Source organism: Monodon monoceros, unplaced genomic scaffold (genome assembly GCF_005190385.1).
Source record: "Monodon monoceros isolate NGI ecotype Baffin Bay Population unplaced genomic scaffold, NGI_Narwhal_1 Super_Scaffold_16, whole genome shotgun sequence".
NCBI lineage: Eukaryota > Metazoa > Chordata > Mammalia > Artiodactyla > Monodontidae > Monodon > Monodon monoceros.
The window spans coordinates 38,472,439-38,499,796 of record NW_021703772.1 but is presented as its reverse complement, the minus strand read 5'-3'; the positions used below and the strand labels follow the sequence as shown (position 1 = coordinate 38,499,796).

The 27,358-nt window shown below is 40.1% G+C and overlaps 1 protein-coding gene across 1 annotated transcript in view; it reads right to left on the bottom strand.

Moving 5' to 3' along the window:
* HECW2 (HECT, C2 and WW domain containing E3 ubiquitin protein ligase 2) overlaps window positions 1-26,204 on the bottom strand; it is a 422,655-nt gene extending 396,451 nt beyond the window's left edge. Inside the window, exon 1 of the mRNA XM_029225749.1 lies at window positions 26,043-26,204. The gene's annotated coding sequence lies outside the window, so the exon portion shown is untranslated. The remainder of the gene's footprint in view (window positions 1-26,042) is intronic.
* Window positions 26,205-27,358: the final 1,154 nt, after the last annotated feature.

Genomic DNA, 27,358 nt, shown 5'->3' with positions numbered 1-27,358 from the left:
ACATAATGATCAAGGGATCGATCCAAGAAGAAGATATAACAATTGTAAATATTTATGCACCCAACATAGGAGCACCTCAATACATAAGGCAAATACTAACAGCCATAAAAGGGGAGATCGACAGTAACACATTCATAGTAGGGGACTTTAACACCCCACTTTCACCCATGGACAGATCATCCAAAATGAAAATAAATAAGGAAACACAAGCTTTAAATGATACATTAAACAAGATGGACTTAATTGATATTTATAGGACACTCCATCCAAAAACAACAGAATACACATTTTTCTCCAGTGCTCATGGAACATTCTCCAGGATAGATCATATCTTGGGTCACAAATCAAGCCTTGGTAAATTTAAGAAAATTGAAATTGTATCAAGTATCTTTTCTGACCACAACACCATGAGACTAGATATCAATTACAGGAAAAGATCTGTAAAAAATACAAACACATGGAGGCTAAACAATACACTACTTAATAATGAAGTGATCACTGAAGAAATCAAAGAGGAAATTAAAAAATACCTAGAAACAAATGACAGTGGAGACACAACGACCCAAAACCTATGGGATGCAGCAAAAGCAGTTCTAAGGGGGAAGTTTATAGCAATACAAGCCCACCTTAAGAAGCAGGAAACATCTCGAATAAACAACCTAACCTTGCACCTCAAGCAATTAGAGAAAGAAGAACAAAAAAACCCCAAAGCTAGCAGAAGGAAAGAAATCATAAAAATCAGATCAGAAATAAATGAAAAAGAAATGAAGGAAACAATAGCAAAGATCAATAAAACTAAAAGCTGGTTCTTTGAGAAGATAAACAAAATAGATAAACCACTAGCCAGACTCATCAAGAAAAAAAGGGAGAAGACTCAAATCAATAGAATTAGAAATGAAAAAGGAGAAGTAACAACTGACACTGCAGAAATAAAAAAAATCATGAGAGATTACTACAAGCAACTCTATGCCAATAAAATGGACAACCTGGAAGAAATGGACAAATTCTTAGAAATGCACAACCTTCTGAGACTGAATCAGGAAGAAATAGAAAATATGAACAGACCAATCACAAGCACGGAAATGGAAACTGTGATTAAAAATCTTCCAACAAACAAAAGCCCAGGACCTGATGGCTTCACAGGTAAATTCTATCAAACGTTTAGAGAAGAGCTAACACCTATCCTTCTCGAACTCTTCCAAAATACAGCAGAGGGAAGAACACTCCCAAATTCCTTCTACGAGGCCACCATCACCTTGATACCAAAACCAGACAAGGATGTCACAAAGAAAGAAAACTACAGGCCAATATCACTGATGAACATAGATGCAAAAATCCTCAACAAAATACTAGCAAACAGTATCCAACAGCACATTAAAAGGATCATACACCATGATCAAGTGGGGTTTATTCCAGGAATGCAAGGATTCCTCTATATACGCAAATCTATCAATGTGATAAACCACATTAACAAATTGAAGGAGAAAAACCATATGATCATCTCAATAGATGCAGAGAAAGCTTTTGACAAAATTCAACACCATTTATGATAAAAACCCTGCAGAAAGTAGGCATAGAGGGAACTTTCCTCAACATAATAAAGGCCATATATGACAAGCCCACAGCAAACATTGTCCTCAATGGTGAAAAACTGAAAGCATTTCCACTAAGATCAGGAACAAGACAAGGTTGCCCACTCTCACCACTCTTATTCAACATAGTTTTGGAAGTTTTAGCCACAGCAATCAGAGAAGAAAAGGAAATAAAAGGAATCCAAATCGGAAAAGAAGAAGTAAAGCTGTCACTGTTTGCAGATGACATGATACTATACATAGAGAATCCTAAAGATGCTACCAGAAAACTACTAGAGCTCATCAATGAATTTGGTAAAGTAGCAGGATACAAAATGATTGCACAGAAATCTCTGGCATTCCTATATACTAATGATGAAAAATCTGAAAGTGAAATCAAGAAAACACTCCCATTTACCACTGCAACAAAAAGAATAAAATATCTAGGCATAAACCTACCTAAGGAGACGAAAGACCTGTATGCAGAAAATTAAAAGACACTGATGAAAGAAATTAAAGAGGATACAAATAGATGGAGAGATATACCATGTTCTTGGATTCGAAGAATCAACATTGTGAAAATGACTCTACTACCCAAAGCAATCTACACATTCAATGCAATCCCTATCAAACTACCAATGGCATTTTTCACAGAACTAGAACAAAATATTTCGCAATTTGTATGGAAACACAAAAGACTCCGAATAGCCAAAGCAATCTTGAGAACGAAAAAAGGAGCTGGAGGAATCAGGCTCCCTGACTTCAGACTATACTACAAAGCTACAGTAATCAAGACAGTATGGTACTGGCACAAAAACAGATAGATCAATGGAACAGGATAGAAAGCCCAGAGATAAACCCACGCACATATGGACACCTTATCTTTGATAAAGGTGGCAGGAATGTACAGTGGAGAAAGGACAGCCTCTTCAATAAATGGTGCTGGGAAAACTGGACAGGTACATGTAAAAGTATGAGATTAGATCACTCCCTAACACCATACACAAAAATAAGCTCAAAATGGATTAAAGACCTAAATGTAAGGCCAGAAACTATCAAACTCTTAGAGGAAAACATAGGCAGAACACTCTATGACATAAATCACAGCAAGATCCTTTCTGACCCACCTCCTAGAGTAATGGAAATAAAAACAAAAATAAACAAATGGGACCTAATGAAACTTCAAAGCTTTTGCACAGCAAAGGAAACCATAAACAAGATGAAAAGACAACCCTCAGAATGGGAGAAAATATTTGCAAATGAAGCAACTGACAAAGGATTAATCTCCAAAATTTACAAGCAGCTCATGCAGCTCAATAACAAAAAAACAAACAACCCAATCCAAAATGGGCAGAAGACCTAAATAGACATTTCTCCAAAGAAGATATACAGAATGCCAACAAACACATGAAAGAATGCTCAACATCATTAATCATTAGAGAAATGCAAATCAAAACTACAATGAGATATCATCTCACACCAGTCAGAATGGCCATCATCAAAAAATCTAGAAACAATACCTGCTGGAGAGGGTGTGGAGAAAAGGGAACACTCTTGCACTGCTGGTGGGAATGTGAATTGGTTCAGCCACTATGGAGAAGAGTATGGAGGTTCCTTAAAAAACTACAAATAGAATTACCATATGACCCAGCAATCCCACTACTGGGCATATACCCTGAGAAAACCAAAATTCAAAAAGAGTCATGTACCAAAATGTTCATTGCAGCTCTATTTACAATAGCCCGGAGATGGAAACAACCTAAGCGCCCATCATCGGATGAATGGATAAAGAAGATGTGGCACATATATACAATGGAATATTACTCAGCCTTAAAAAGAAATGAAATTGAGCTATTTGTAATGAGATGGATAGACCTAGAGTCTGTCGTACAGAGTGAAGTAAGTCAGAAAGAAAAAGACAAATACCGTATGCTAACACATATATATGGAATTTAAGGGGAAAAAAAATGTCATGAAGAACCTAGGGGTAAGACAGGAATAAAGACGCAGACCTACTGGAGAATGGACTTGAGGATATGGGGAGGGAGAAGGGTGAGCTTTGACAGGGCGAGAGAGTGTCATGGACATATACACACTAACAAACGTAGTAAGGTAGATAGCTAGGGGAAAGCAGCCGCAAGGCACAGGGATATTAGCTCGGTGCTTTGTGACAGCCTGGAGGGGTGGGATAGGGAGAGTGGGAGGGAGGGAGACGCAAGAGGGAAGACATATGGGAACATATGTATAACTGATTCACTTTGTTATAAAGCAGAAACTAACACACCATTGTAAAGCAATTATACCCCAATAAAGATGTTTAAAAAAAAAAAAAAAACTAAAAATAGAACTACCACATGACCCAGCAATCCCACTACTGGGCATATACCCTGAGAAAACCATAATTCAAAACGAGTCATGTACCACAGTGTTCAATGCAGGACTATTTAGAATAGCAGGACATGGAAGCAACCTAAGTGTCCATCAACAGATGAATGAATAAAGAAGATGTGGCACATATATACAATGGAATATTACTCAACCATAAAAAGAAACGAAATTGAGTTATTTTTGGTGAGGTGGATGGACCTAGAGTCTGTCATACAGAGTGAGGTAAGTCAGAAAGAGAAAAATAAATACCGTATGCTAACACATATATATGGAATCTAAAAAAACATTTTTTTTAATGGTTCTGATGAACCTAGGCGCAGGACAGGAATAAAGATGCCGACGTAGAGAATGGACTTGAGGACACGGGGAGGGGGAAGGGTAAGCTGGGACAAAGGGAGAGAGTAGCACTGACATATATACACTACCAAATGTAAAACAGATAGCTAGTGGGAAGCAGCCACATAGCACAAGGAGATCATCTCGGTGCTTTTTGACCATCTAGAGGGGTGGGATAGGGAGGGTGGGAGGGAGACGGAAGAGGTAGGGGATATGGGGACATATGTGTACGTATTGCTGATTCACTTTGTTATACAGCAGAAACTAACACAACATTGTAAAGCAATTATACTCCAATAAAGATGTTAAAAAAAAAAAAGGGATATGACGATCAAATGTAATGCATGAAACTTTATTGTATCCTGGATTTTTTTAAGGTTGTGCATTAATTTCAACATTAAATGTATATAAGATGATATTACTGGATTATGTTTAATTTTCTTAGGTAAAACGATAATAATAATAATATTAGAGGTGGTAGGACAATATCTGTATTCTTAGGAAACATGAAAGTATTTGGGGTGCTGTGTAATGTCATCTGCAACTTATTTTGTTTAATTTCAGAAAAATATATACAAATGTAGAGAGAGAATGTGATAGGATGTTAACAATTTATGATAAAGAGTATATGAGTGTCTCTGCTCAATATTATGAAACAACCTAAATGGGAAAAGAATTTGAAAAAGTATAGATACATGTATATATATAACTGAATCACTTTGCTGTACACCTGAAACTAACACAACATTGTTAATTAACTATACTCCAATATAAAATAAAAAGTTTTAAAAAAAAGATAATGGAAAACAAAGAGTATACGAGTGTCTTGCTTTTTATTTCAACTTGTTTACAATTAGTAATTTCTGAAAAGTTAAAGGTTGAGGGAAAAAGACAATTTTTTTTAAATTTAAGCATTCATTAATATTTTTTATTCCCCCTAAGTCTTATTTTCTCCATAAAAGCTTATGTTCCTCAACTTTTTCATGCCCCTTACTGCAGAAATTTCCAGTATAAACGTCTCTTTGGAGACTGGTAGCAATTACAGTTATCTCTGAACTATGCAGTCAATATTCCAAATGTATACAAATCATAATAAAAGGTATATTTAAAAATAACATAAAGCATCAAAAGTTCAATGAACAGGGTTATCCAGTAGATAATACGTTAAAAGCTGAGTGCTAATTTCTGTTTCTGTGCTTTCAATTTTTTTCAAGGTAAGAACTTCAACTATTTCTTCACAGAAAGTTAGAGAAACCCTGTGGTAAAATTCAAAGCTGCCTTTAGCCCAATACTTCCCACCAAGTTAACAACAAAGTTCAACCTAAGTTATTACAAGACTGATAGCTGTGTTACCCCACACGTCTTACTACATGTAAAGATCATCTTAAGCTCACCCACAAGATAAGCCAGCGAGTCCAAAGATCAAGAAAGAAAGAGTTCCAAAAGCTGCAGGTTAAATCAGTGAGAACTCAACCTAAATTGGGGGAATTGAATCCAAAATTGATGATGACAAAGCAGATAGCACACATATTTCTCATCTGGCACTCTGCCCAAGAAATAGCAAACCAAGAAGGAATTCTTATGCAACAAATGAACATATTTTAGAGATACTAACTCAAAAACAAAACGAAACAAAACTTAACATGTTCTTTGATTTTTTATTTCTTATGTCCTTATCATCAAAGAAAGTAGGGGATTAATGAGCAAATCGATTTAAAGGTCAGCTTTCTCAACTCTGAAACACACTTCCAATGGAAAGAGATGCTGCTTTAACCAAATTAACATATGATTTCACAAAACTAATGAAAATCCCTGAATAATAGGCTTGTCACATTTCATTTTCATTTTCTGACCAAAAACTGATTTTTACTAAGAACTGCTTCAAACACGTTAATGAATGATCCTTAACAATTGACAGGATAAAGTAAATAAGTAAGGAAGCCAAAATTCAAAATAAAGTTAACTTTCTATATTCCAAAATAATAACATTTGGCTGTGAACAATTAAAGATAATAATTTGTTATAGATTTAAATGTTTCTTTCGAGCTACAAAGGGCAAATAATATATAGTACATTCCAACAGTCACAATACTATTATACTATGAAATGTAGGGATTACATTCCCTACTTCCAAAATCAGACAGTTTAAAAACTATTTTTGTATATGTTTAAAAATATCAACAATAAAGAAGTTTTGTTTTCCTTTAAATTAGTAAGAGGTTTTATAGTTTATTCCCCCCAGCAAATATCAGGAAAACAAGTTTTTAAATTACAGATGCATTTTAGAATTCTCACTTCTGCAGCAAATCCATACACTAAGAATATCTTGCCAAATAAATGAACTGCTTCTAGCGATGACCTATTTCAAAAGAAAAATCTAACTAAAATTTGTGCGAATGAAACTAAATGGACTCTAATGGACTACTTACCTCAAAACCTACTTATGCGTTATCTACATTAAAGCCATTATGAGAAATAGCATGAAATACTGTTCCATAAATAATATTTTTTTAAAAAATAAGCTAAAACAAAAAGCCTAGAGGTTATATTTCTATAATACCTGTGGTCTTCACCTACTTAGCTCAGTATCTTTTATTGTTTCAAATAAAACAGTATAATTTCCTGAAGTAAAATAAGCATTGCTTAAGAGTTCTGTAAGCACTGAAAAACAAGAAAGCAATATTTACTCTTGCTATTTGAAAAATATTTTCATAGTTAACATTTACTGAGCATGTTTCATATGCCAGAAACTGAATAAATAATTTATATGTATTACCTTACCTAACCCTTAAGACAACCCTCTAAGGTAGATACGATTACTATCATTTTAGAGATGAGAAAAGTAAAATTCAAAGAAGTAACTGTGGCAGATCACTAAGCGTTGCCTAAAATCTAATCTCTCCTTTCCTAGTAACAGAGGTATACCTGGGCACATGGCCATCCAGGCCCCATTCAGTTCGCTGTGGTCACGCACCAAGTTCTCACCAATGGTTCTCACTGGTGAACTAAGTTCCCTCGTGAGTGGAGGTGATGTATGCACCTTCCATGTCATGTGCTTCTGTCCCTTCTCACAGTGGAACACAAATGTAGAACTGAGGCAACTTCAACCATTCAGATGATGACAGCACCCTAAGGGATGGCAGAGAACCAAAATAAAAGAAATAAGCAGTGCTCAAAGTGCCTATCCATCCTGGACGATCGTCCACCTGTGAAATAATGGAAAATATACATACTGTAGTCTCTGGTCCTGGTTCCTGACACAGAGCTCCTGAAACCCTTATAATTTCCAGGTGAAAGGAGTATCTCCTGGTCTAATGAGGTAACTCTGGGTGAGCTCCTGGATGAGGGCTGGTCACCAGAAAGAACAAGCCATGATTAGAAGCTTGGACTTTTCAGCCCCGCCTCCCATTCTCTTGAGAAGGGAGAAAGGCTGAAAATGGACTTAATGATCTGTCATGCCTACATGATAAAGCCTCCATAAAAATCCCAATTATATGGGGTTCAGAGAGCTTCCAGGTGGGTGTGCACATCCAAGTACTGGGAGCATGATGTACCCCAACCCACACGGAAAGGAGCTTCTGCACTCAGGGCCCTCCCAGACCTGAGAGGGTCCTTCATATTTCTCTTCATCTGACTGTTCATCTGTATCTTTTATCATATCTTTTTTTTTTTTTGGCAGTACGCGGGCCTCTCACTGCTGTGGCCTCTCCCGTTGCGCAGCACAGGCTCCGGACGCGCAGGCTCAGCGGCCATGGCTCACGGGCCTAGCCGCTCCACGGCATGTGGAATCTTCCCGGACCGGTGCACGAACCCGTGTCCCCTGCATCGGCAGGCGGATTCTCAACCACTACGCCACCAGGGAAGCCCTATCATATCTTTTAATGAGCTGGTAAACAAAAGTAAATGTTTCCCTGAGTTCTGTGAGCTGTCCTAGCAAATTAATTTGATCCAAGGTGGGAGGAGGTCATAAGAACCTCTGATTTGTAGCCAAGTTGGACAGAAGTTGTACGTAACCTGGGGACCTACTTGCCCTTGGCATGTGAATTGGAGGGGGCGGGGCAGAGTCATGGGACTGAGCCCTTAACCTGTGGGATCTGATGCTATCTCCAGGTAGATAGTATTAGAACTGACTTAAACTGAAGGACACCCAGGTGGTATCCCAGAGGATTGCTTGTTGGGGGAAAACCTCCAAGCATTTGGCAACTAGAGGCATCAGAAGTGTTCTGTGTGAAAGAAAAGGAGACACACAGGGGGGAAGGAATGAAGTTTTTCAAAACACTCTTTCAGGTAAAAACAAGAGAAATATTAGAGAAAATGTTAGCAAGCAATGAGCTTCTATCTTTAGAGCCACTGTTTTGGGGAAGTGTCGATTATACCAGCTTAGCTCTTACTCAGAGAATCTTAGAAATTGGTAACAGAAATGGGGTGCTGATATTATATAAATATAAAATAGGAGGCACTGGCTGAGCAACTGGGTGCTAGGTAACAAGAAAGAAGCTACTGCTAACTGGAAAAGGTTATAAACTAGTGACCCTTGTTTGTCACAGTAAAGTAGTTGGTGAATCTGTCACCTGAGACAACCTGTAAGGCAGCTGAACAACATGCCTATAGAACCTACTGCTCTAAGAAAAGTAGATGGAAAGTGCAGGAATGGGTTATTTCTGTAATTTCCAGGTATTCAACCAGAATTAACTGTCTAACATTGATGGGGCTATTGTCACAAAGAACTCCCGGAACTAACTGCATACATTCTTTAGCAAAAGTCTAAGACTTTCTTACCTTATACAATAAAAATATCAGTGTTAAGATGCCTTAGTATGTCTATTTCTAAATTAGTTTCATCCTTCCCTCAATGACAATTGAACAGAAAGCACTAAATAAAACCTTCTCACATTTTGGAAATGGAGAACTGGAATATTTTATTTCCAAAAAACTTTCTTAGAGGAAAACAAATTTTTAATCTTATTACCACAGTCATCCAGTAAATCTTTTGTTTCACTTTAATATTACACACATCTAAAAATACAACAATTAGTAAGATATATTATTTCAAACACACTTCCTTTAGAAATGTTTAATTATTTTAATTGGAGATTTTGTATATTTTGCTTCACTTGTTCTCTCTCTCTCTCTCTCTCTCTCTCTCTCATTATCTTTTCATTTCCAAATTTAGCTAAGAATTTGTTAGAATTTCATTCAAGGTCAAGTTGTGTGTTTCTTTAAAATACTGGGAAGTCATAATCCTCAAATATATATGTAAATAAAAATTCAGTGTTATGTTAGTTATTATAAGAAACTTTGGTTCCTAAAAGTGCTGTCAATTTAAAGACTCACAGTACTTTCAACCACCCCCACCTACTACAAAATGGAGACTAGATGTATGAATAAAATTAAGTAAAAGAAAGAGCCTAAAAAAGCACTAGTCAAAAAACTAAGAAAAATTACAGAAATAAAACCTTGTCTCAAATGTCATCTTCTTGATAAACACCAAAATTTATCCAAGAAATGCCTGCTACTTTCTATCCCTAAATATATTTTCCCAATAGCCTACTTATTTAACAGTGAAATTTAGACCACGATGTTGTGTTGGTTGCTTATTCAGAAGAACTACAATGATTTTTATCCCTACATTCTCCATTTTCTTTAGGCACATAACAAATAATAAAACACAGAAGTTTTAGGTTTCAACTAAAATGAGAAGTTGGATTCCATTTAAGTTCGTAATTTACTCATTTCCTAACCCCTGACATGGCTTCAAGTCTTTTAAAATTATTTAAACTTTAGCAGCTTAAAAATGAGAGAACAAGAGAGATAATGTCTATGTCTGAGCAGAATCAGGAAAGAATACTTAGTTGTGCCTAATGAAAATGTATTATATAGCAAAATTTGAGACAGTCAGTTAAAAAAAAACTATCAAGTTGGATATTTCTATAGATGCTTCCATTCAAAACAAAAAAAATAATTATATACTCAAAAGAATTGAAGCCAGGTCTCAAAGAGATATTTGTACACCTACATTCACAGCAATGAATTCAATAGCAATTCAATAGCAAAAAGGTGGAAACAACCCAAGTGTTTATTGATGGATGAATGTACAAACAAAATATGATATATCCATGCAACAGAATATTACTCAGCCTTAGAAAGTAAGGAAATTCTGACACATGCTACAGCATGGATGAACCTTGAAGACATTATGCTAGATGAAATAAGCCAGTCACAAAAAGACAAATACTATACGACTCCACTTATATGAGATACCTGGAATAGTCAAATTCATATAGACAGAAAATAGAATGGTGCTTGTCAGGGCATGTGGGGGTGGGGGGAGGGAGAAATGGGAAGCTTTGTTTAATGGGTATAGACTTTCAGTTTTTCAAAATGAAAAGAGTTCTGGAGATTGCATAACAATGTCAATGTACTTAACATTACTGAGTTTTACATATAAGAATGGTTATTTAAGGTGGAAAATTTTTATGTTATGTGTATTTTACCTCAATTAAATTCTTCAATCTACACATGGATTTTTTTAAAAAAGCATGTACCAGACTTCCCCGGTGGCACAGTGGTTGACAGTCCGCCTGCCGATGCAGGGGACATGGGTTCATGCCCCGGTCCGGGAAGATTCCACATGCCGTGGAGTGGCTGGGCCCATGAGCCATGGCCGCTGAGCCTGCACGTCCGGAGCCTGTACTCCGCAACGGGAGAGGCCACAACAGTGAGAGGCCCGCGTACCGTAAAAAAAAAAAAAGCATGTACCTATGGAAGGGGTGAACAAAACAGAGATAACAAAGATGAAAAAAGATAATAAAAATCACGTTTCAAAATCTTGAAAGCAAGCAAGCAAGCAAGAAGCTAATCAAATGTAACATCACGAGAGTAGTAGGCAGTTATAAAATTCAGTAGGAGGGAGAAGCACTTCCAGAATGGCCAAGTAAGGACCCCCCAAAATCTGATCCTCCATAAAAGCAATGAGAACACCGGAAAAATTGTGAACTTGAAGATATGTGGATTAAGATTATCCAGGCTTAGGAACAGAAAAAGAATGAAGAAAAATTAACAGAGCCTCAGAGACCTATGAAACTACAGATATTGTATCATGCCATGCACACTGGGAATTCCAGAAGGAAAGGAAAGAAACATTATTTGAAGAAATATTGGCCAAAGACTACCCAAATTTGATGAAAACATTAATCTATACATCCAAGGAGTTCAATAAACTCAAAGTAGGATAACTAAAAAGAATCCACACCAAGACACATCATAGTCAAAAAATGTCAAAAGAGAGAAACTTGAACACAGCAAGAAAAAGTCTCATCACAACCAAAGGATTCTCAATAAGATTAACAGTTGATTTCTCATCAGACACTATGAAGGCCAGAGAGCACTGGAACAACACGTCCAAATCAGTGAAATTTTAAAAAGTTAACCAAGACTTCTATATCCAGCAAAATTATCCTTCAAAAATGAAGAAGAAATTAAGACATTCCCAGCCAAGCAAAACCTGAGAGAATCCGTCACTATCAAATCTGTCTTACAAGAAATACTAATGGGAGTTCTTGAGGCTGAAATGAAAATCACTAAATATTAACTCAAATCCACATGAAGACATAAAGAGAATTGGAAAAGCTAACGACATAGTTAAATGCAAAGTACATTATAAATGTGTTTTTGTTTTTGTTTTTGTTTTTTTGCGGTATGCGGGCCTCTCACTGCTGTGGCCTCTCCCGTTGCGGAGCACAGGCTCTGGACGCGCAGGCTCAGCAGCCATGGCTCACGGGCCCAGCCGCTCCGCGGCATGTGGGATCTTCCCGGACCGGGGCACGAACCCGTGTCCCCTGCATCGGCAGGTGGACTCTCAACCACTGCACCACCAGAGAAGCCCTAAATGTATTTTTGTTTACAACGCTTTTCTATTTAAAAACAACTACATAAGACAATAACTATAAAAGTGTTAATGATGGGCTTACAATGTATAAAGCAAGGAATTAAGCCATATTGAAGTAAAGTTTTTGTATACTTTTGAAATGATGTTGAAATTGATCTGAACTTGATTGTTTTAAATTAAGAATTTCACTGTTAATAACCAGGCAACAACTAAGAAAATAACTCAAAAATAATCATAACAATATTATCAGGAATGACAGAATAAAGGCCTATGAAAATTATCTTCTCCAGAAAAGCAACAACAAGAAAATTTAAATGGCACACTACAAAACATATATATTTAATGCAAGTAATGGAGGAACTGAGGAAGAAAAAAAACATAAGACACACAGAAAACCAATAGCAAACACGCAGATATATATCCATCTGATAAACAGTAATTACATTAAATGTAAATAAATTAAACACTCCAATCAAACATTCTAGTTAAACACTCACCAAAAGGCAGTGATTGGCAGAATATATTTTTATTTTTTTTTCAGAATATATTTTTAAATGAGTCAACTACATGCTATCTAAAAGAGACAATTGAGATTCAGAGACACAAATGGGTAAAAGTAAAAGGATGGAAAAAGATACATCATGGGAACAGTAACTAAAAAAAGAGACGGACTGACAATGCCAACAATAGACAAAATAGACTTTAAGGCAAAAATGGTAACTTGGGAGAAAGAATATTTTATAAAGATAAATGGGTCGATTCAAAAGGAAGACATAATGACTACAAACATATATGTTACAAGGAGCTGCAAAATACATGAGTAGAAACTGACAGAGTTTAAGGGAGAAAAAAACAATTTAACAACAATAGTTAAAGATGTCAATACTCCATTTTCCATATTGGATTGAATAATTAGGAGATCAACAAGGACAGATATGCACCAAAAGCACAAGAAAGAAAAAAAAGGATACTTGGGCTTTATCAGAATTACAAACTTTTGTGCTTCAAATGACACTGTCAAGAGAGTGAAAAGACAATCCAAAAAACATAAGAAATATTTTCAAGTCATATGTCTCATAAGTGTCTAGAATCCAGAAAGTTACAAAAAAAATCTGTACAACACAAAAATTTTTAAATAAATAAATTTATTTTAAAATTAGCAAAGGATTTGAAGAGACATGCCTCCAAAAAAATATACACAAATGGCCAATAACCACACAAAAAGATGCTCAACATCATGAGTCATTACACAAAAGCAAATCAAGACCACAATGAAATACCACTTCATACCCACCAGAATGGTTAAATCAAAAAGAAAAGCAATAACAAGTGTAGGTAAGGATATGGAGAAATCGGAACCCTCAGACATTGCTGAGTAAAATGTAAAATGGTGCACTCACTTTGGAAAACTGTTTGGCAGAGCCTCAAAATGATAAACATAGAGTTACCATATAACCCAGCAATTCCACTCCTAGGTGTATACTCAAGAGAACTGAAAACATATATCTACACAAAAACTTTTACACAAATGCTCACTGCACAATTATTCATAATAGCCAAAAACTGAGAACATCTCAAATGTCCATCAACTGATGAATGGATAAACAAAATGTGGTATATATATATACAATAAAATTTTATTTGGCTATACAAAAGAATGGCGTGCTAACACATGCTACAATATGGATAAACTTTGAAAACATTATGCTAAGTGAAAGATGTCAGTCACAAAAGGCTACATATTATATAATTCCACTTTTATGAAATGTCTACAAGAGGCAAATCTACAGCGACAGAAACTAGAGTGATGGTTGCCAGGCGCTGGAGGCAGGGAAGATGAGTGACTGCTAAGGACACTGGGCTTCTTTTGAGGGTGATAAAAAGGTTCTGAAATTACAGGGTGGTGATGGTTGCACAACTATGTAAATATACTAAAACCCACTACATTGTACACTTTAAGATGATGGATTTTATGGTATGTGAATTATATCTCAACAAAGCTATTATTTTTTTAAATCAGTGAGGAAAATGAATACCTACAGAATGACTCACCAAGATAGAAAATAAACTATATTCTGTTTTATAATCAGTACAGACCCAGACTGTGGTGGATGTAAAGATGATAATAATGTAAAGATAAATAATAAACAGTGCTAATCTTTAAGGAATTTAGTCTTTAACAAGAAGTATAATCAATAACAAATCTTTGGAAAGAATTTTGATTCCTTCACCTAGTTTTCACTCTCAAAATATATAAAATGCTAATTTTACCATGACAAACTTTAATAGAAAACTCAATTCCAGCAAACTTTAAATATTAGCCAGGACTTCCCCTGGTGGCGCAGTGGTTAAGAATCCACCTGCCAATGCAGGGGACATGGGTTTGATCCCTGGCCTGGGAAGATCCCACATGCTGCAGAGCAACTAAGCCCATGCACCACAACAACTGAGGCTGCACTCTAGAGCCTGTGAGCCACAACTACTGAGCCCACATGCCACAACTACTGAAGCCCACGCACCTACAGCCCGTTCTCTGCAACAAGAGAAGCCACCGCAATGAGAAGCCCGCGCACCACTAGGAAGAGTAGCCCTCACTCGCCGCAACTAGGGAAAGACCGCACGCAGCAACGAAGACCCAACGCAGCCATAAATAAATAAATTTTTTTAAAGTATGTTTAAAATTTTTTTAAAATAAATATTAGCCACCACCAAAATTCAACAACCAGATGCTAAAGGTAAATTAACTCGAATTCTATCTCCAGTCACACTTCTCTCCAAGCGCAGTAAGTTCCAAGCTGTGGTCCAGCCTCCCAGCTCTGTTGCACCGTGTGATCCTAGCTTGGGGGTGCCAAGAAATTTCCATGACCTCATTTCCTCACCCTGGACCCAACTCCATGCTTACTTCCCCTTCAGATTTTACAGCACCAAAATTTTATGCCTTTAGGCATCTAACTCTTTCCTTCAAACACCATTAGTTACTGAGGTTCTTCAGACATATATTTTAAATCAGGTCATCAAACCAAGTGCAGCTCCCTTCTTTTATGTCTTTTTATTTCTTTTACTTAGTAAAGATCCAAAATGGTCCTTACCAGGACCAAAAGGCCTCTCCCTGTGTTTGGTGCCCTGCGCTAAAAAAGCCAGGTATTCACACCACCACATATGTTTTGTTGCTCCAGAACAGGGGTTACAAAACAGATGCAGGCAGCATATGAATTTAGTTTGGCCTGAGCCATTCTAAAAACATTTTAATTACCAACATACTATACCCAAGAGATGTTTTATGTACAAACTTATATTTTTACCTTCATTTGAAAAATCTGACGATTTGGCCATGCTGCACCCAAATTCCCATGTGGCAACAACTGGGTGACCTGAGTGGTGACACCTCCTTCCCCTCTGATGAAGAATGCCTCTCCAGGATCCTCACCACTCCACAAGGTTTCCGTGCACAGCACTTTAAGCCAGTTTCACTTGTGTCCTGCTGGCTCTGGAGGGGTTGGAGTATGAGAACCGAGTCCAAATCCAGAGAGTTAGAAGTTGTTTCTAATCATAAGGGGAAGACCTTTTCCCTTATATTTGGTTTCAGGTTGCATGGCCACTTTCCTCTACCTTTGCCAAGCTCTCCTAGTTTCTCACTCCAAACAGCTTCAACTTCCTGTCATCACCATCACGTCTAACATCTGTACCACTCACTTACTTAAATTACCCTGGGGCACTCCTACATAATTCTGGCCTGGCAAGAAGCAGTGTTCATTCCAGGCCAACACGACAGAAAGCACTGAGGATCTCATCCACAGACCAATGAAATCTTCATTTCCAGACTCACTTCTCTTTGAAGATAAATGCTCCTCCTAAATTTCTGAATTTTGTGTTAATAATAAAATGCTTCTCAAACTTTACTGTGTATAGAACATAACTGAGGATCTTGTTAAAATGCAGATTCTGACTCAGTAGGTCTGGCTTCTGGGTAATGCTGATGCCACTGGTCTGTAGACTACACTTTGAATAGCAAGGAGTTAAAAGGCTTACAAAGGAAGAAGGAGGTTTCTGATATGGGAATTATCTCAATGAATCAGACCTCCAAGACTTGACTTTCTGCCATTTTAAAACTACAAAAATAGCAATCTTTTAGCATCTGTGTCAACTTAATATCTGATTTATATAAATAATAGCCTTTCATAATGGTCCATGAAAAAGAAACACGTGGTTCCTTCAGCCATGAGGCATGGACCATTGTGTATGTATTCACTTCATGATCAATACTGAGCATTATACAGAGGTATCAGCCAAGTTTCCTTATCTTCAGAGTACTTAAAGTCTAGTTGGCAAAAAGACTGATAGCAAACAAATAAGTAGTGCACCACCTAAAGCTATAAGATAGTGATTGCTATAAGATATTGCTCAATTGCTATAAGATTGCTATAAGATAGTGATTCCCAAGAGTGGGGCCTATTAGCATGTGGGGGGAAGGTATCAAACTAAATACACTGCCCTCAATCCCCTCCCAGATTAGGATACTCACTCTACCCCCAAACTTATTGCCAATCATGACAAAGGAAGCTACATTTACTTCTAGAAATGCCATATTCTTCATAAGAGTAAGATGGGGGGGGGATGATGAAAAGCACCACTTTTAAATGACACACAGAAAAGTAGGTAGAACGGGTGGGCATTCCAGGTGGGAAGTGTTCCTGTGGTAAAAGTGCTGAGGTGGAGATGAGTCTGGGGTATTTATGGAATGGAAAGAGGACCTGCCTACTGGAAGTAAACCAGAGTGGTCCACTTACCACCGCCCCGTTCTAGGTGGAGGAAGCATGGAAGCGATCTCCTAAGAACTGGATGACCACCATTAACAACCTTGAAAAGATATTTCTTCTTACAAAGGCTGAACTAGTTTGCCTCTCAGGTCCCTTCCAATTTTTCCTCAACTGCAGAACAAAATTTCAGTTTTCCTCTAACACGGAATTCTAACCTGAATCACGTGCCTTGCCTGATGTTGACCATGAGAAATGAGTGAAGAGAATGTGAACATGTAGAAGTGGATGTGTATAAATTGAAGAAAAAGAGAGCCTAAGTCATTGCGTCGGGTTCAATTCCATGGCTGCTCTACACCCCTGGTTCTTTGAGACGGCTCTCGAAGGTCTTATTTTCAACTCTGTCGTCAATCATCTTTGCGACTCCTCTCTGAGCCCGGTCCAAATTATCCTCATCCCTCTCACACAGGCAAGTGATGAATTACACTCCAGGTCTTCCCTGACCACCCCATGTAAAGGAAGTCTCAGTTATACTTCCTTCTCTATCAAGGTCCTCCTCTACAAAGCACTTATCACACTTTCAACTATGTTTTCTTCACTTTTTACTCACAAAATATTTCAAAATTACATTCAGGAGATCGTACAGTTCAGAAGTTAATATAAAAGTAGCTGAAATACCACCACCCTAATGTAAAAATGTTTACATTTACATTTCTGCCACATTTGCTTTGCAATTACATATTTACTTGTTTATTCACATTTTTGTTACCATTGCCTATATCCTAATTCAATTTTCTGTTTTATCTGGTTAGGGCCATGTCTGAATACTGACCTCTTTTATACCTATCACTCAGCACAGAGCCTGGCACATGTAAGACTCTCAATGTTTGTTCAATGAATAATGCATGAATGACTTCTGTCCTAGAATGAAATAATGGCCATCACTACAGAAGAGTTATTAGACAAAAGACAATCACTCCATCTTTATTAAAGTTCAAAAAAAAAGAGAGAAATGGATCTTTCTTTTTCTTTGGCCTCACCTGAGGCTTGTGGGATCTCAGTTCTCCAACCAGGGATTGAACCCGGGCCACAGCAGTGAAAGCCCGGAATCCTAACCATTAGGCCACCAGGGAACTCCCCAAGAAATGGACCTTTATTGAAAGATAAGGGTTAAAATTTAAATGTGTGCTATAACTGGATATTCCACATTAGAGTGGGTTAGCTGAACAAGAAACAGAACTTCCCTAGAGGCCCTTATCCCTCTTGCCCTGGATAGCACATATATCTGCTAAAAGACACGGACAGAGGGGAGATGAGCTCTCAAAGTATCTTCTAGTTTAAAGATGCCAACTCAATAGCTTAAAGAGGGAAAGAACAAAAGAAGAGAGGGAGGCAGGGAGGGGAGAAAAGAAGGAGAGAAGAAGGGAGGGAAGGGAAGAGAGAGGGAGGGAGGAGGGAAGGAAGGAGAGGAGTCCTATGCAAAGAATCCTAGACCACTAGAGAACAATTATATTTTTTCTAGGTTAGGTTGGAGGCAATACAGATCGTGTTCTGAAAACCCTCGAGTACCAAGTCCATTTGTCTGAAATGAAGCCAAGCCTAAGGAAAAAGTATAAGAAAAGTCATGTCCAATTGTCAGACTTCTCCACCTCCTTTTACCTATACTCCTGGCCAGCCAGTATCTTAACACAAAATCCTAAAACCCTGGGTTCCTCCCACTGTGGTTCCTTACATGCTCTCAAATATTAAGTATACACTCGTACTCTCTCCACATCAACTTTATTGGATCTAAGTTCTATTCCTTTGTGCTCTTATTCTTCCAATAGGTCACTGAGAGGTATTATGCTTCTGACTTAAAGGACTGTCCGTTACTGAAAATATTTCCTCAACTCTTTTTTTTTTTAACCTCCTCTACTCTTTATGGTCAATGTGGACCTCCAACTCTAATGAAAAAAATGTCTCAGTCCTAAGACTGTGGCAGATTGTTTTATTTGTTAACAATTCTTCCTTCCCTCCCTGTCCTTGACACGGTTCCCCGTGGGCAGAGTTTAGTACTGAGCTATGCCACTTGATACAAGAGAAATCATTTCTAATCCACGTCATGAAGAAACATTTTTCTGGCTCTACAGATATCTTACACCACAGATAAAATATCATATGAGCACCTTTCCCCTAAACAGCCAGGGTACATCAGCACAGAGAAGCAGCCTTATACTCCCTGCCTATCACTTTGCAGAGCACATGCAGATACTCAGGGGCCGCAATTTGGCTGTACCCAGTTTTCATTTTCTTTTAGTATTTCCTCAAGATCAGAAGTTGCTATATCTTCGCTGTGAATGGAAGAGCATGTGGATTGGCTTCTAGGTACAACTTCTTTTCTTCATGAACCCATCACCTTCTTATCTGTACATGAAACTTATGCTCTGTCAGTCCTGCCTCCTGAGGACTTTTCCAGTCTCATATATAATGGTTAACCAAAAGAAAAATCTCTTCCCCTATAGCTCGAGTTTTCAGTGATAAATGAACAAAGCATCACCGAATGCTCCTCCCTGAACAAATGCCAAAGGCTGATTCATTCTCTGCATGACATCGGTGGGTTTCATCCAACCATAAAGTGAAATATCTGCTAGCGTGCACTTGATACTAATCGCTCTTCCCTACTCCACTGATATTATGCAACAGCCAACCGTGTCATTTGACAAAGGAATTCTGTCAATAACTTCCGGTTTCTCTCTAAGGATAATGTTTGTCTTTAACTTTCCAGCTGATTTTCCAGGTGTCTCTTCAATAAAATGACTTATACTTACTTCTGTTACAAGGATCCTTTAAGGAAGATACTAGACTTTTAATCTCTTACCCACCGTTAGCAGTTTAATACATTAATTTTGTAACGGAAAACATTATTGGGTACTTGCCCTGGGAAACTTGAATAGTATAACAAGGAAGCCACTGTGCTTTGTTTGAAAATGACACCAAAACATCCATGGCTTCACAGACAAAGTTTCATAACAGGCAATGACTGGGGACTTGGAGCGAATGGATGGCAAGCCCAATAAAAAGCAGTTTTGAGGTAGTCATCATCATACTTCCATATGCACTTTTTCATTTCAGCTACTGTTTTGAAATCATCACTCTCACAAACGTCCTTGTTTTTACACATACAGATACACATTTTATATTTGGAATGGGATTCGGTTCTATAAGTATGTTTATGACATTCGGAACTGCAGCATTTACATTACTATTTTCATCACTATTTTCACACTGCAATGAACCACTTTTGAGCCACTGATCTATTTTTGTGAAACTGAGATATAATTTAAGACCAGCAACAACAAACTATGCTATTTTAACAAATAAACAATAAGCAAATGACATAAAAAGTATATTAACCAAGATGAAGTGCACCATGATGAAGTGCTTATGAAATGTAAGCTATATTGACCAGTGCAGTCTTCATAGCATGAACACAATTTTTTATATCATAATAACTTTTAAGAACATAATGGGATTTCTGATGAAATTATAATTACTCTCATATCTCAAGGTCCTACATGCTCTGCCACTCCTACACTATCTTTCTGATTCACATTTCGAAGTCCCCCCCATCACCCCACCCCCTTGTGTTGGTCTTCTTGCTAACCTTTGAACACATCCAAACACATTCTCACCTTCAGGCCTTCGCACTGGCTGTTCCCTCTGCCTGGAACACTCCTCCCCAGGTATCTGTATGAGTAACTTCTGTCACTTCCTTTAACTCTTTGCTTAAGGTCTCTTTCTTCATGAAGGCTACTCAACTATATTTATCCTGTTCTACTTTCTTTCTTCCAAAGCACTTATCCCCTTCTACCATGCTATATAATTTGGTTTATTGTGCATCTCCCACTCCTACCCCTCCACTCCCAACTGAAAGAAAACTTCACAAGGGCAGTTTTATTCATTCAGCAACTAGATTCATGGAAGGTGCTAAATAAATAGTAGTTGAGTGAATGAATGAATAAGTGAAATGTTTTCACTGCTTTTCCTTTTTAGCCACCAATCTGTCTGTGGATCTTACTTTGAGAATTAAACAGAAAATGGAGAACTATCAAATGATTTAAGCAAGAGAACTGCACAAGGTCAGAAGATGATTTAAAGTTTGGAGAGGCTGGACTTTTTTTTTAGTTTAAAAGTCAACCCATGAAAAAAATGATGAAAGTCACAATTTTCCAAATGACTAGGTCTTCGTAAGTAGTTAATTTCAACCCCACAATACACATATCTATAGATATATGATCAATGTTTGTATATATACATATACACATATGTGCATGCACACATTAGACATATGTTGAACAAATCTAGAAGAAGCTAAGGACATTTTTCCATCATATGGGCATTCTTCATATAAAAGCTAATGACTTAGGTAATAGTTAAGACAACCAACCATCATAATTTTCCTGGGATAGCCCAGTTTATACTGTTTGATCTGGTGCCCCTTCCAGTCAGTATCCCCTTTTACTCTCAAAAGTGTCCTTATCTGAGCAAAAATAATTACATGGTTATCCTACTCATAAAGAAGATACATACATTTCTTCTTATTCAAGCATGCCAACCAAGCTTTGGAGGATTTTAGCAGAGTGGGTGTGGAAAAAGTGACAGCCATAATTAATTGTAACACCTGCTGGCCAGCACTGCAAGTGAACTCTTTCAAACAGGCAATTCTTTAGCCAAGGAGCACAGCCATTGTTGAAGTACATGCCACAAGCTTCATATACCTAGCTTTAGAACTCAAATCCCCACCAGGTCACCTGCACAATCTCCAGCCCCTATGAGAATGTTCACGTGATGAGTGGGCACAGCACATTCTTCTCTGCAAGCCCTTTGTCTGAAAAACTGAGACCCAAACCCAAGACTCTAGTCAAAAGAGAGGGCAGAAAACAAAGGCTCTTCTATTATCCTCGTGGCCCAGAGGGCTTGGAAACTAGGAGAATGTGGAGTCAAGTCTTCACAACGACACATGTGTTTTGGTCTCTCAGTAAATTCCAAGAACTTGACCAAACACTAGATCTTGAAACTTTCATTCATATCTGCAAAAGCCATGTACCCATCAGGTCTGCAAACAGAATTTTGTTGAAGCTGCTCTCCCAAATCATAGGAGTTGTCCCAATTCATGCCAGCCCTAGGTAAACAGGCACATTCTTATTGTGCTCGAAGACAATAATAACCTGGGCTCAGAGCCAGAGTAGACACTTAATATGTCAAGGAAAAAACTATTTTATTTCTTATATGTATAAATAGATGACAAGCAACCAATTACATCAGTCTTTTGTCTTCCTTGCTATTTCTTTTTTCCTTATGCATTTTTTGGGTTTTTTTGGTTTTTTTTTTTTTTTACCTTTCTTACCTTTGCATTTAACAAATTAAAGACTGAAACAAAGCCAGACTCAAAATTTGAAGTCAGGAGAGGGTGGTGAAGAAAATAGTGAAGATTCCTTAATATCTAGGGTGACCACATAATTTATCATCCAAACCAGGGCACTTTTAAATGTGAAAGGGGATGCATTTGATAATTCAGATAGGTCAACAGGAAAAAACCAGGACTACTGCAGGCTAACCAGAGGGTGTAGTCACCCTTCTAATCCCTCATACATTTTCCTACACAAAAGACATCCTATGTGTAAAGAAGCAATTCTGCCTCTGCTACATCAACCGAACTTCAAATATAGTCCTCTCTCTTTCAGGCCAGGCCTGGCTTTCCACAATGGAGCTGGAAATGTTTTCACTCCACCCTGCCATTCCCTATTCGTGCAAAACTGGCTCCATTTTTACTCAAGAAAGCAGGCAGCAACACACTAGAATGTGGATGCAGGCCAGGTGCCCAGTAAGCCCCGGGCCTGGTGCCTCGGGTTTCTCATAAAGGAATACTTCACAAGAAAGGAAGCAACCTGGTGAGAAGGTACACAGATACCAGCCACGGATTTAACAATCCGAATTTGAATGTTAGACCCTTTTGTTGATGCCAAGGCACACACTGAAACTGGACAGAGCCCGAAAGCTACCTCTCCAGCAGCACACATTCATCCAAAAGAAATGGCTATGGCATCTGTCCTCAGCTACAGGTAACAACCTTGGTTTCTTTGTCTTTTGCTGAGATCAGTGGTGCAGAAGGATTTGAAAAAAGTAAGAAAATATGTTTTTTTTTCCCTCAAGATCACAGTTCCCACATTAAACAGAGCCAGTGCTTACTTTTACCCCATACTTCCTGTTCAGGGGGGTCAAACATTGCTCATGTTCTTCATTAAATTTAGTCCTGTGGTTAGTGACTATTAATTCACTGGAATATTCTCCCTCACATGCATGCAGAGGGGAGACCAATTTTGCAATCTAGTTGGAATCTACAGCACAGAAGAATCTATGATGGTGGTAGGAGCAGAAAAGCTCCAGCTGGCTTATCTCAAATGTTCAGAATGACTGATTTCTTCACGGACTCCACAGTCATTCAAAAAGATTCACTGCCCAAGGCTGTTCAATGCTGTGATGGAGGCAATGATAAAGCAAATGTCTTAGGCTGTTAAGTCTTATAAAAGTAGAGTACTACCCATAGCTGAGAGTCTCATGACAAATGCTGGGAGCCAGGGAACCACCTGTCACAGGGATGGTAGAAGAAACTCCTTTTGAATTCATGCAGATTGGACTAAGTCCTTCCAGCTAGGAGACACTATGAGTCCAAGGGGCCATTTGTATACAACTGCTTTTTCCCAGTGATACGATAATCTTAAATTCAAAGACATTTTTGTTAATATAACTGTTTAAACTGCTTCACATAACCACAATTGAGGCCAAAATGGGCCGAAGGAATAATCAAAACAAACAGCTCAATAATGACTTTTTAAATGTTCACAGAAAAAAGAAACTAACTGGTTAGGCTGCTGGATGATAAGGTTATAATGCCTCCCTTGGGAGATGAAAATTATGGCTTCCCCACCTGACCCCATCTCCCAACAGTGAAGTGGATAATTTCTGAAGAATACAATGACCCTTTATGCTGGGCTTCTCTTGTCTGCTAGGGATGCCATCTGTCTCCCACACTATATAAACAATCCCTGCAGGAATCTTCTGATGCCCAAACAGATTAGCAAACTCCAGATTTTCAGACCATTAATAATATCCCCATCCAGATTAGGCTTCTTGCTTTAATAACTCCAAAGATAAGCCTAATAACTGATCCTTTTTGTTTACAGGTAATGTGAGTGTCATTTTAAAGATAACCTCTCAGAACACACAGCCATCTGTTGGAGGGGGAGCGAGTGGAGCTCTCTCTAGGCAACAGAAGAAATGAGCCCTTGAGGGAACAGGAGAAATAGTAAAATGAAAATCATACTTATGAGACAAATGAAAACATGAAATTTCACCAGGTCTAATAGAGGACTCTAATAATTACATTAAAATCTTTTTCTTCCAAATGACAAACTAGAAAACTATTCAAAAAAAGACAAGTTTCACACTTTGACAAAGGCATACGTACAATGAGAATTCAGAGTTTGCTTGACTCTAGGACGGTGAAAGCAGAAACCGTACTGGGAAGGCTAAAGGCCCCCGGGAAGTTTGCCTACCGTTCACCTCTACCTACGAGGATTGCTGACGCTTGCCTTCTCCAAGTTTATTATCGATTGATCCCCTGTAACTCTGTGAGCTCTCTGTATTGTCTCCAAAGACTTCCAACTCTAAAAGAAATAAATGTACCTGTAAAGCTGTTCCTAAATTAATAATAATCAAGGAAAAACACCTGAGCTCTGCTAATAGCGGAAAACACAAGGCATGGAAGAGCCAGACCTCTGCAGTTGCACGTCCTCGGAAACGTCTACGTCTAAATCTGCAGCCCCAGTTTCCTCCAGGCCCCAAGCCCCCGCAGAGGATGTTCACAACACGTTCCAAACCAAAAAGGAAATGAAGCCTCCGCTCCCTCAAGTGACGCTCAAATGGACCCAAAAGTCTGAGCTCCCCAGGAGAACCAAACCTTGAAACACGTCCCAGTGCCTCTCACCCGCGTCTCTGGGCAGCGGAAGCCGAAATGTCAAATGAATGACTGCGCCGGGGCGAGAGGGAGGAAAACAAAGCCACCTCCCGCTGTCCGGTACCTGCGGCGCGAGGGCCGGGCCAGGGCCGCGCACTCACCTGGGGCTCGGCGCCCGCTGCCGCCGATTGCGGGTGGGGACGGGGCCGCCGGGCGACAGGGCGCCCCCGCAGTCGCCCGGACCCGCGGCCCCGGCGCCCTCCGGCCGGCCCGCGCACGCCGCGGGGAAAGCAGGCGACCGGGGGCGCCGCCGCGCGTAGCATGCAGCTCCCGGCTGCGGCGGCCGCTGCCACGGGGCCGAGGGACCCTACGCGGCCGTCTCCGACCCGGCGACTCCGAGGCAGCGACGAGGGACGCAGCGCGGAGCCGAGCGCGTCCGACGCGCCCCTCAGCGGCTCTTCCCGCCGCCTTCCGCAGCGGGCTGGGTCTCGGCTCGCCTTTGTGCTGGCATCCTCCTTCACTCCCAACGACGCCCGGAGCTCCCCGGGCGGCTCCGCGCCGCCGCCCACCCCCGGGTTACGCCGCGCCCCCCGCGCGGCCCGCCGATTCTGTCGAGTCAGCAGCGGCGGCGGCGGCGGCAGTGGCGGGGACGCGCGAAGCCATATCTCCCGCCCGCTCTCGGGAGGGCGCCAGGGGTCTGGGCGTCCGGAGCAGGTTTATGGGCGAGCTCGGCGGCCCGGGCGCGGCGCGTCCCCGAGCGGCCCCGCAGCGCCTGGCTCCCCGCCGCTCGCTCTCCAGGCGTCGCCCGCGAGCCGCGCGCCGGCCCGCCCGCGTCGCCCTCTCTCGCCGCTCCCCGCGGGCTCGCCCGGTCTCCCTCGCGCTGCCACTTTCCTCTGGCCCAGAGTGCCCGGTGCCCGCCCTGGCCCTCGGGGGGCGAAGGGTGCGGGCCGCTCACCTCCCGCGGCGTCGGCGCCCCTCCCGCTGGAAGCCCGGGAGGCATCTGCCCGCACCTCCCTGCGGGGCGCTGGGCTGGGGGCTTCCTGCACGTCAGGGACCAGAGTGGGGGAGGCGGGAGGGGTGAGGGGAGAGGGCGGGAGGGACTGCCAGACCTTGGCCAGTTGGACCTTCCCGGGGAAGGTGTGGGAGAGCGGGGCGGATGCAGCTGGGCGAAGGACGAATGCCGAGGCTGCGGCGGAGCCCGAGCTGCTCTCCTTCTGCGATGCCGAAAGACATGAGGGTTCCGAGAGGCGCCGCGGAGGAGGAAGACCCTCTGAGGTCAAGCAGGCTGGACTCTTCCTAACTCCCCCCGGAAGGCTGAATGGAGGAGTGTCATGCCTCGGTTTCCCCAACTGCAAGGGCAAGACGGTAATACTCGGGTCACCTACACGGGGTGTGGTCACGATTAAAAATGGATTATTGAAAGCCCTCCCAGCTACTTTGCCTAAAGAGGGCACTCAAATTAAAAATTACCGTATTAATACTTTCAGCTTTCTGTTTACTTCTTTTGTAGCATCTTCATTGACTCAGTCCCACTTAGGGGAAAGAGTAAAAACGCTGACATATAAGACGATTACCCACTATGCGTGATTATCTATCTGGATAAGGGAAAGATTTACTCGATTTTACAGTTTAACTACAACCATAGGAAAGAAGTCCCAAAACATTTTTTCCACAAATAATGGATATCCTTATTTACGGTTTTTTGAGTATGTACTTTCAGTATTATCCATTTCTCTGATAACAGCTATTCATTTTTCCTTTGGGAACTACCCCTCCCCCCTTGCCCACGAGTCTCTGTGGTTCCAGGATACTGACACCTCCCACCCTCACTCCCCAGAACTGGCCAGTCTTCATATTCCAGACCACAGTGATTGGTTCTGGGATAGGCATATTGGTCCAGGAACTCAATCTGGGGTTTTTGCTGAATCAGTTCAGAAAAAGAAGCCCTTCAAACTAGAATAACTTATTTGGAAGGATATAAGCCAGTGATAAATACCACCAATGCCTAAAAATGAAGTCAAGTCAACTTCAAGAGAAGGAAAACTGTGGGAGAGGGGATGATATCTTTTGAGACTTAGGAGGCAAATATATCTGAAGTGAACTCTACCCCCGAAGGCAAAAATCCCCCTCCTTTCCTCAAGGCAGTTTCAGTTGTGTTCTGTCACATGTCACAAAAAGCCCTGACTCATTATTCCTCTGGATCTTTCCATCCCAGGCATCATTGCTAGGCTACTCCAGTGAATTGATGAACAACCCCCCCACGCCCCCCCCACACACACACAAAAGAAAAAAAATGGTCCTATTCTTGTACTTGCTGGAAGAGTAGGGATCCCGAAAGATCCCACATGATGTTCTCTTTCTACAACTTGCTCTAGACTCAGCAACCCCACAACTGCAGCCCTTAACCTCCTGTGTTGATTAAGCG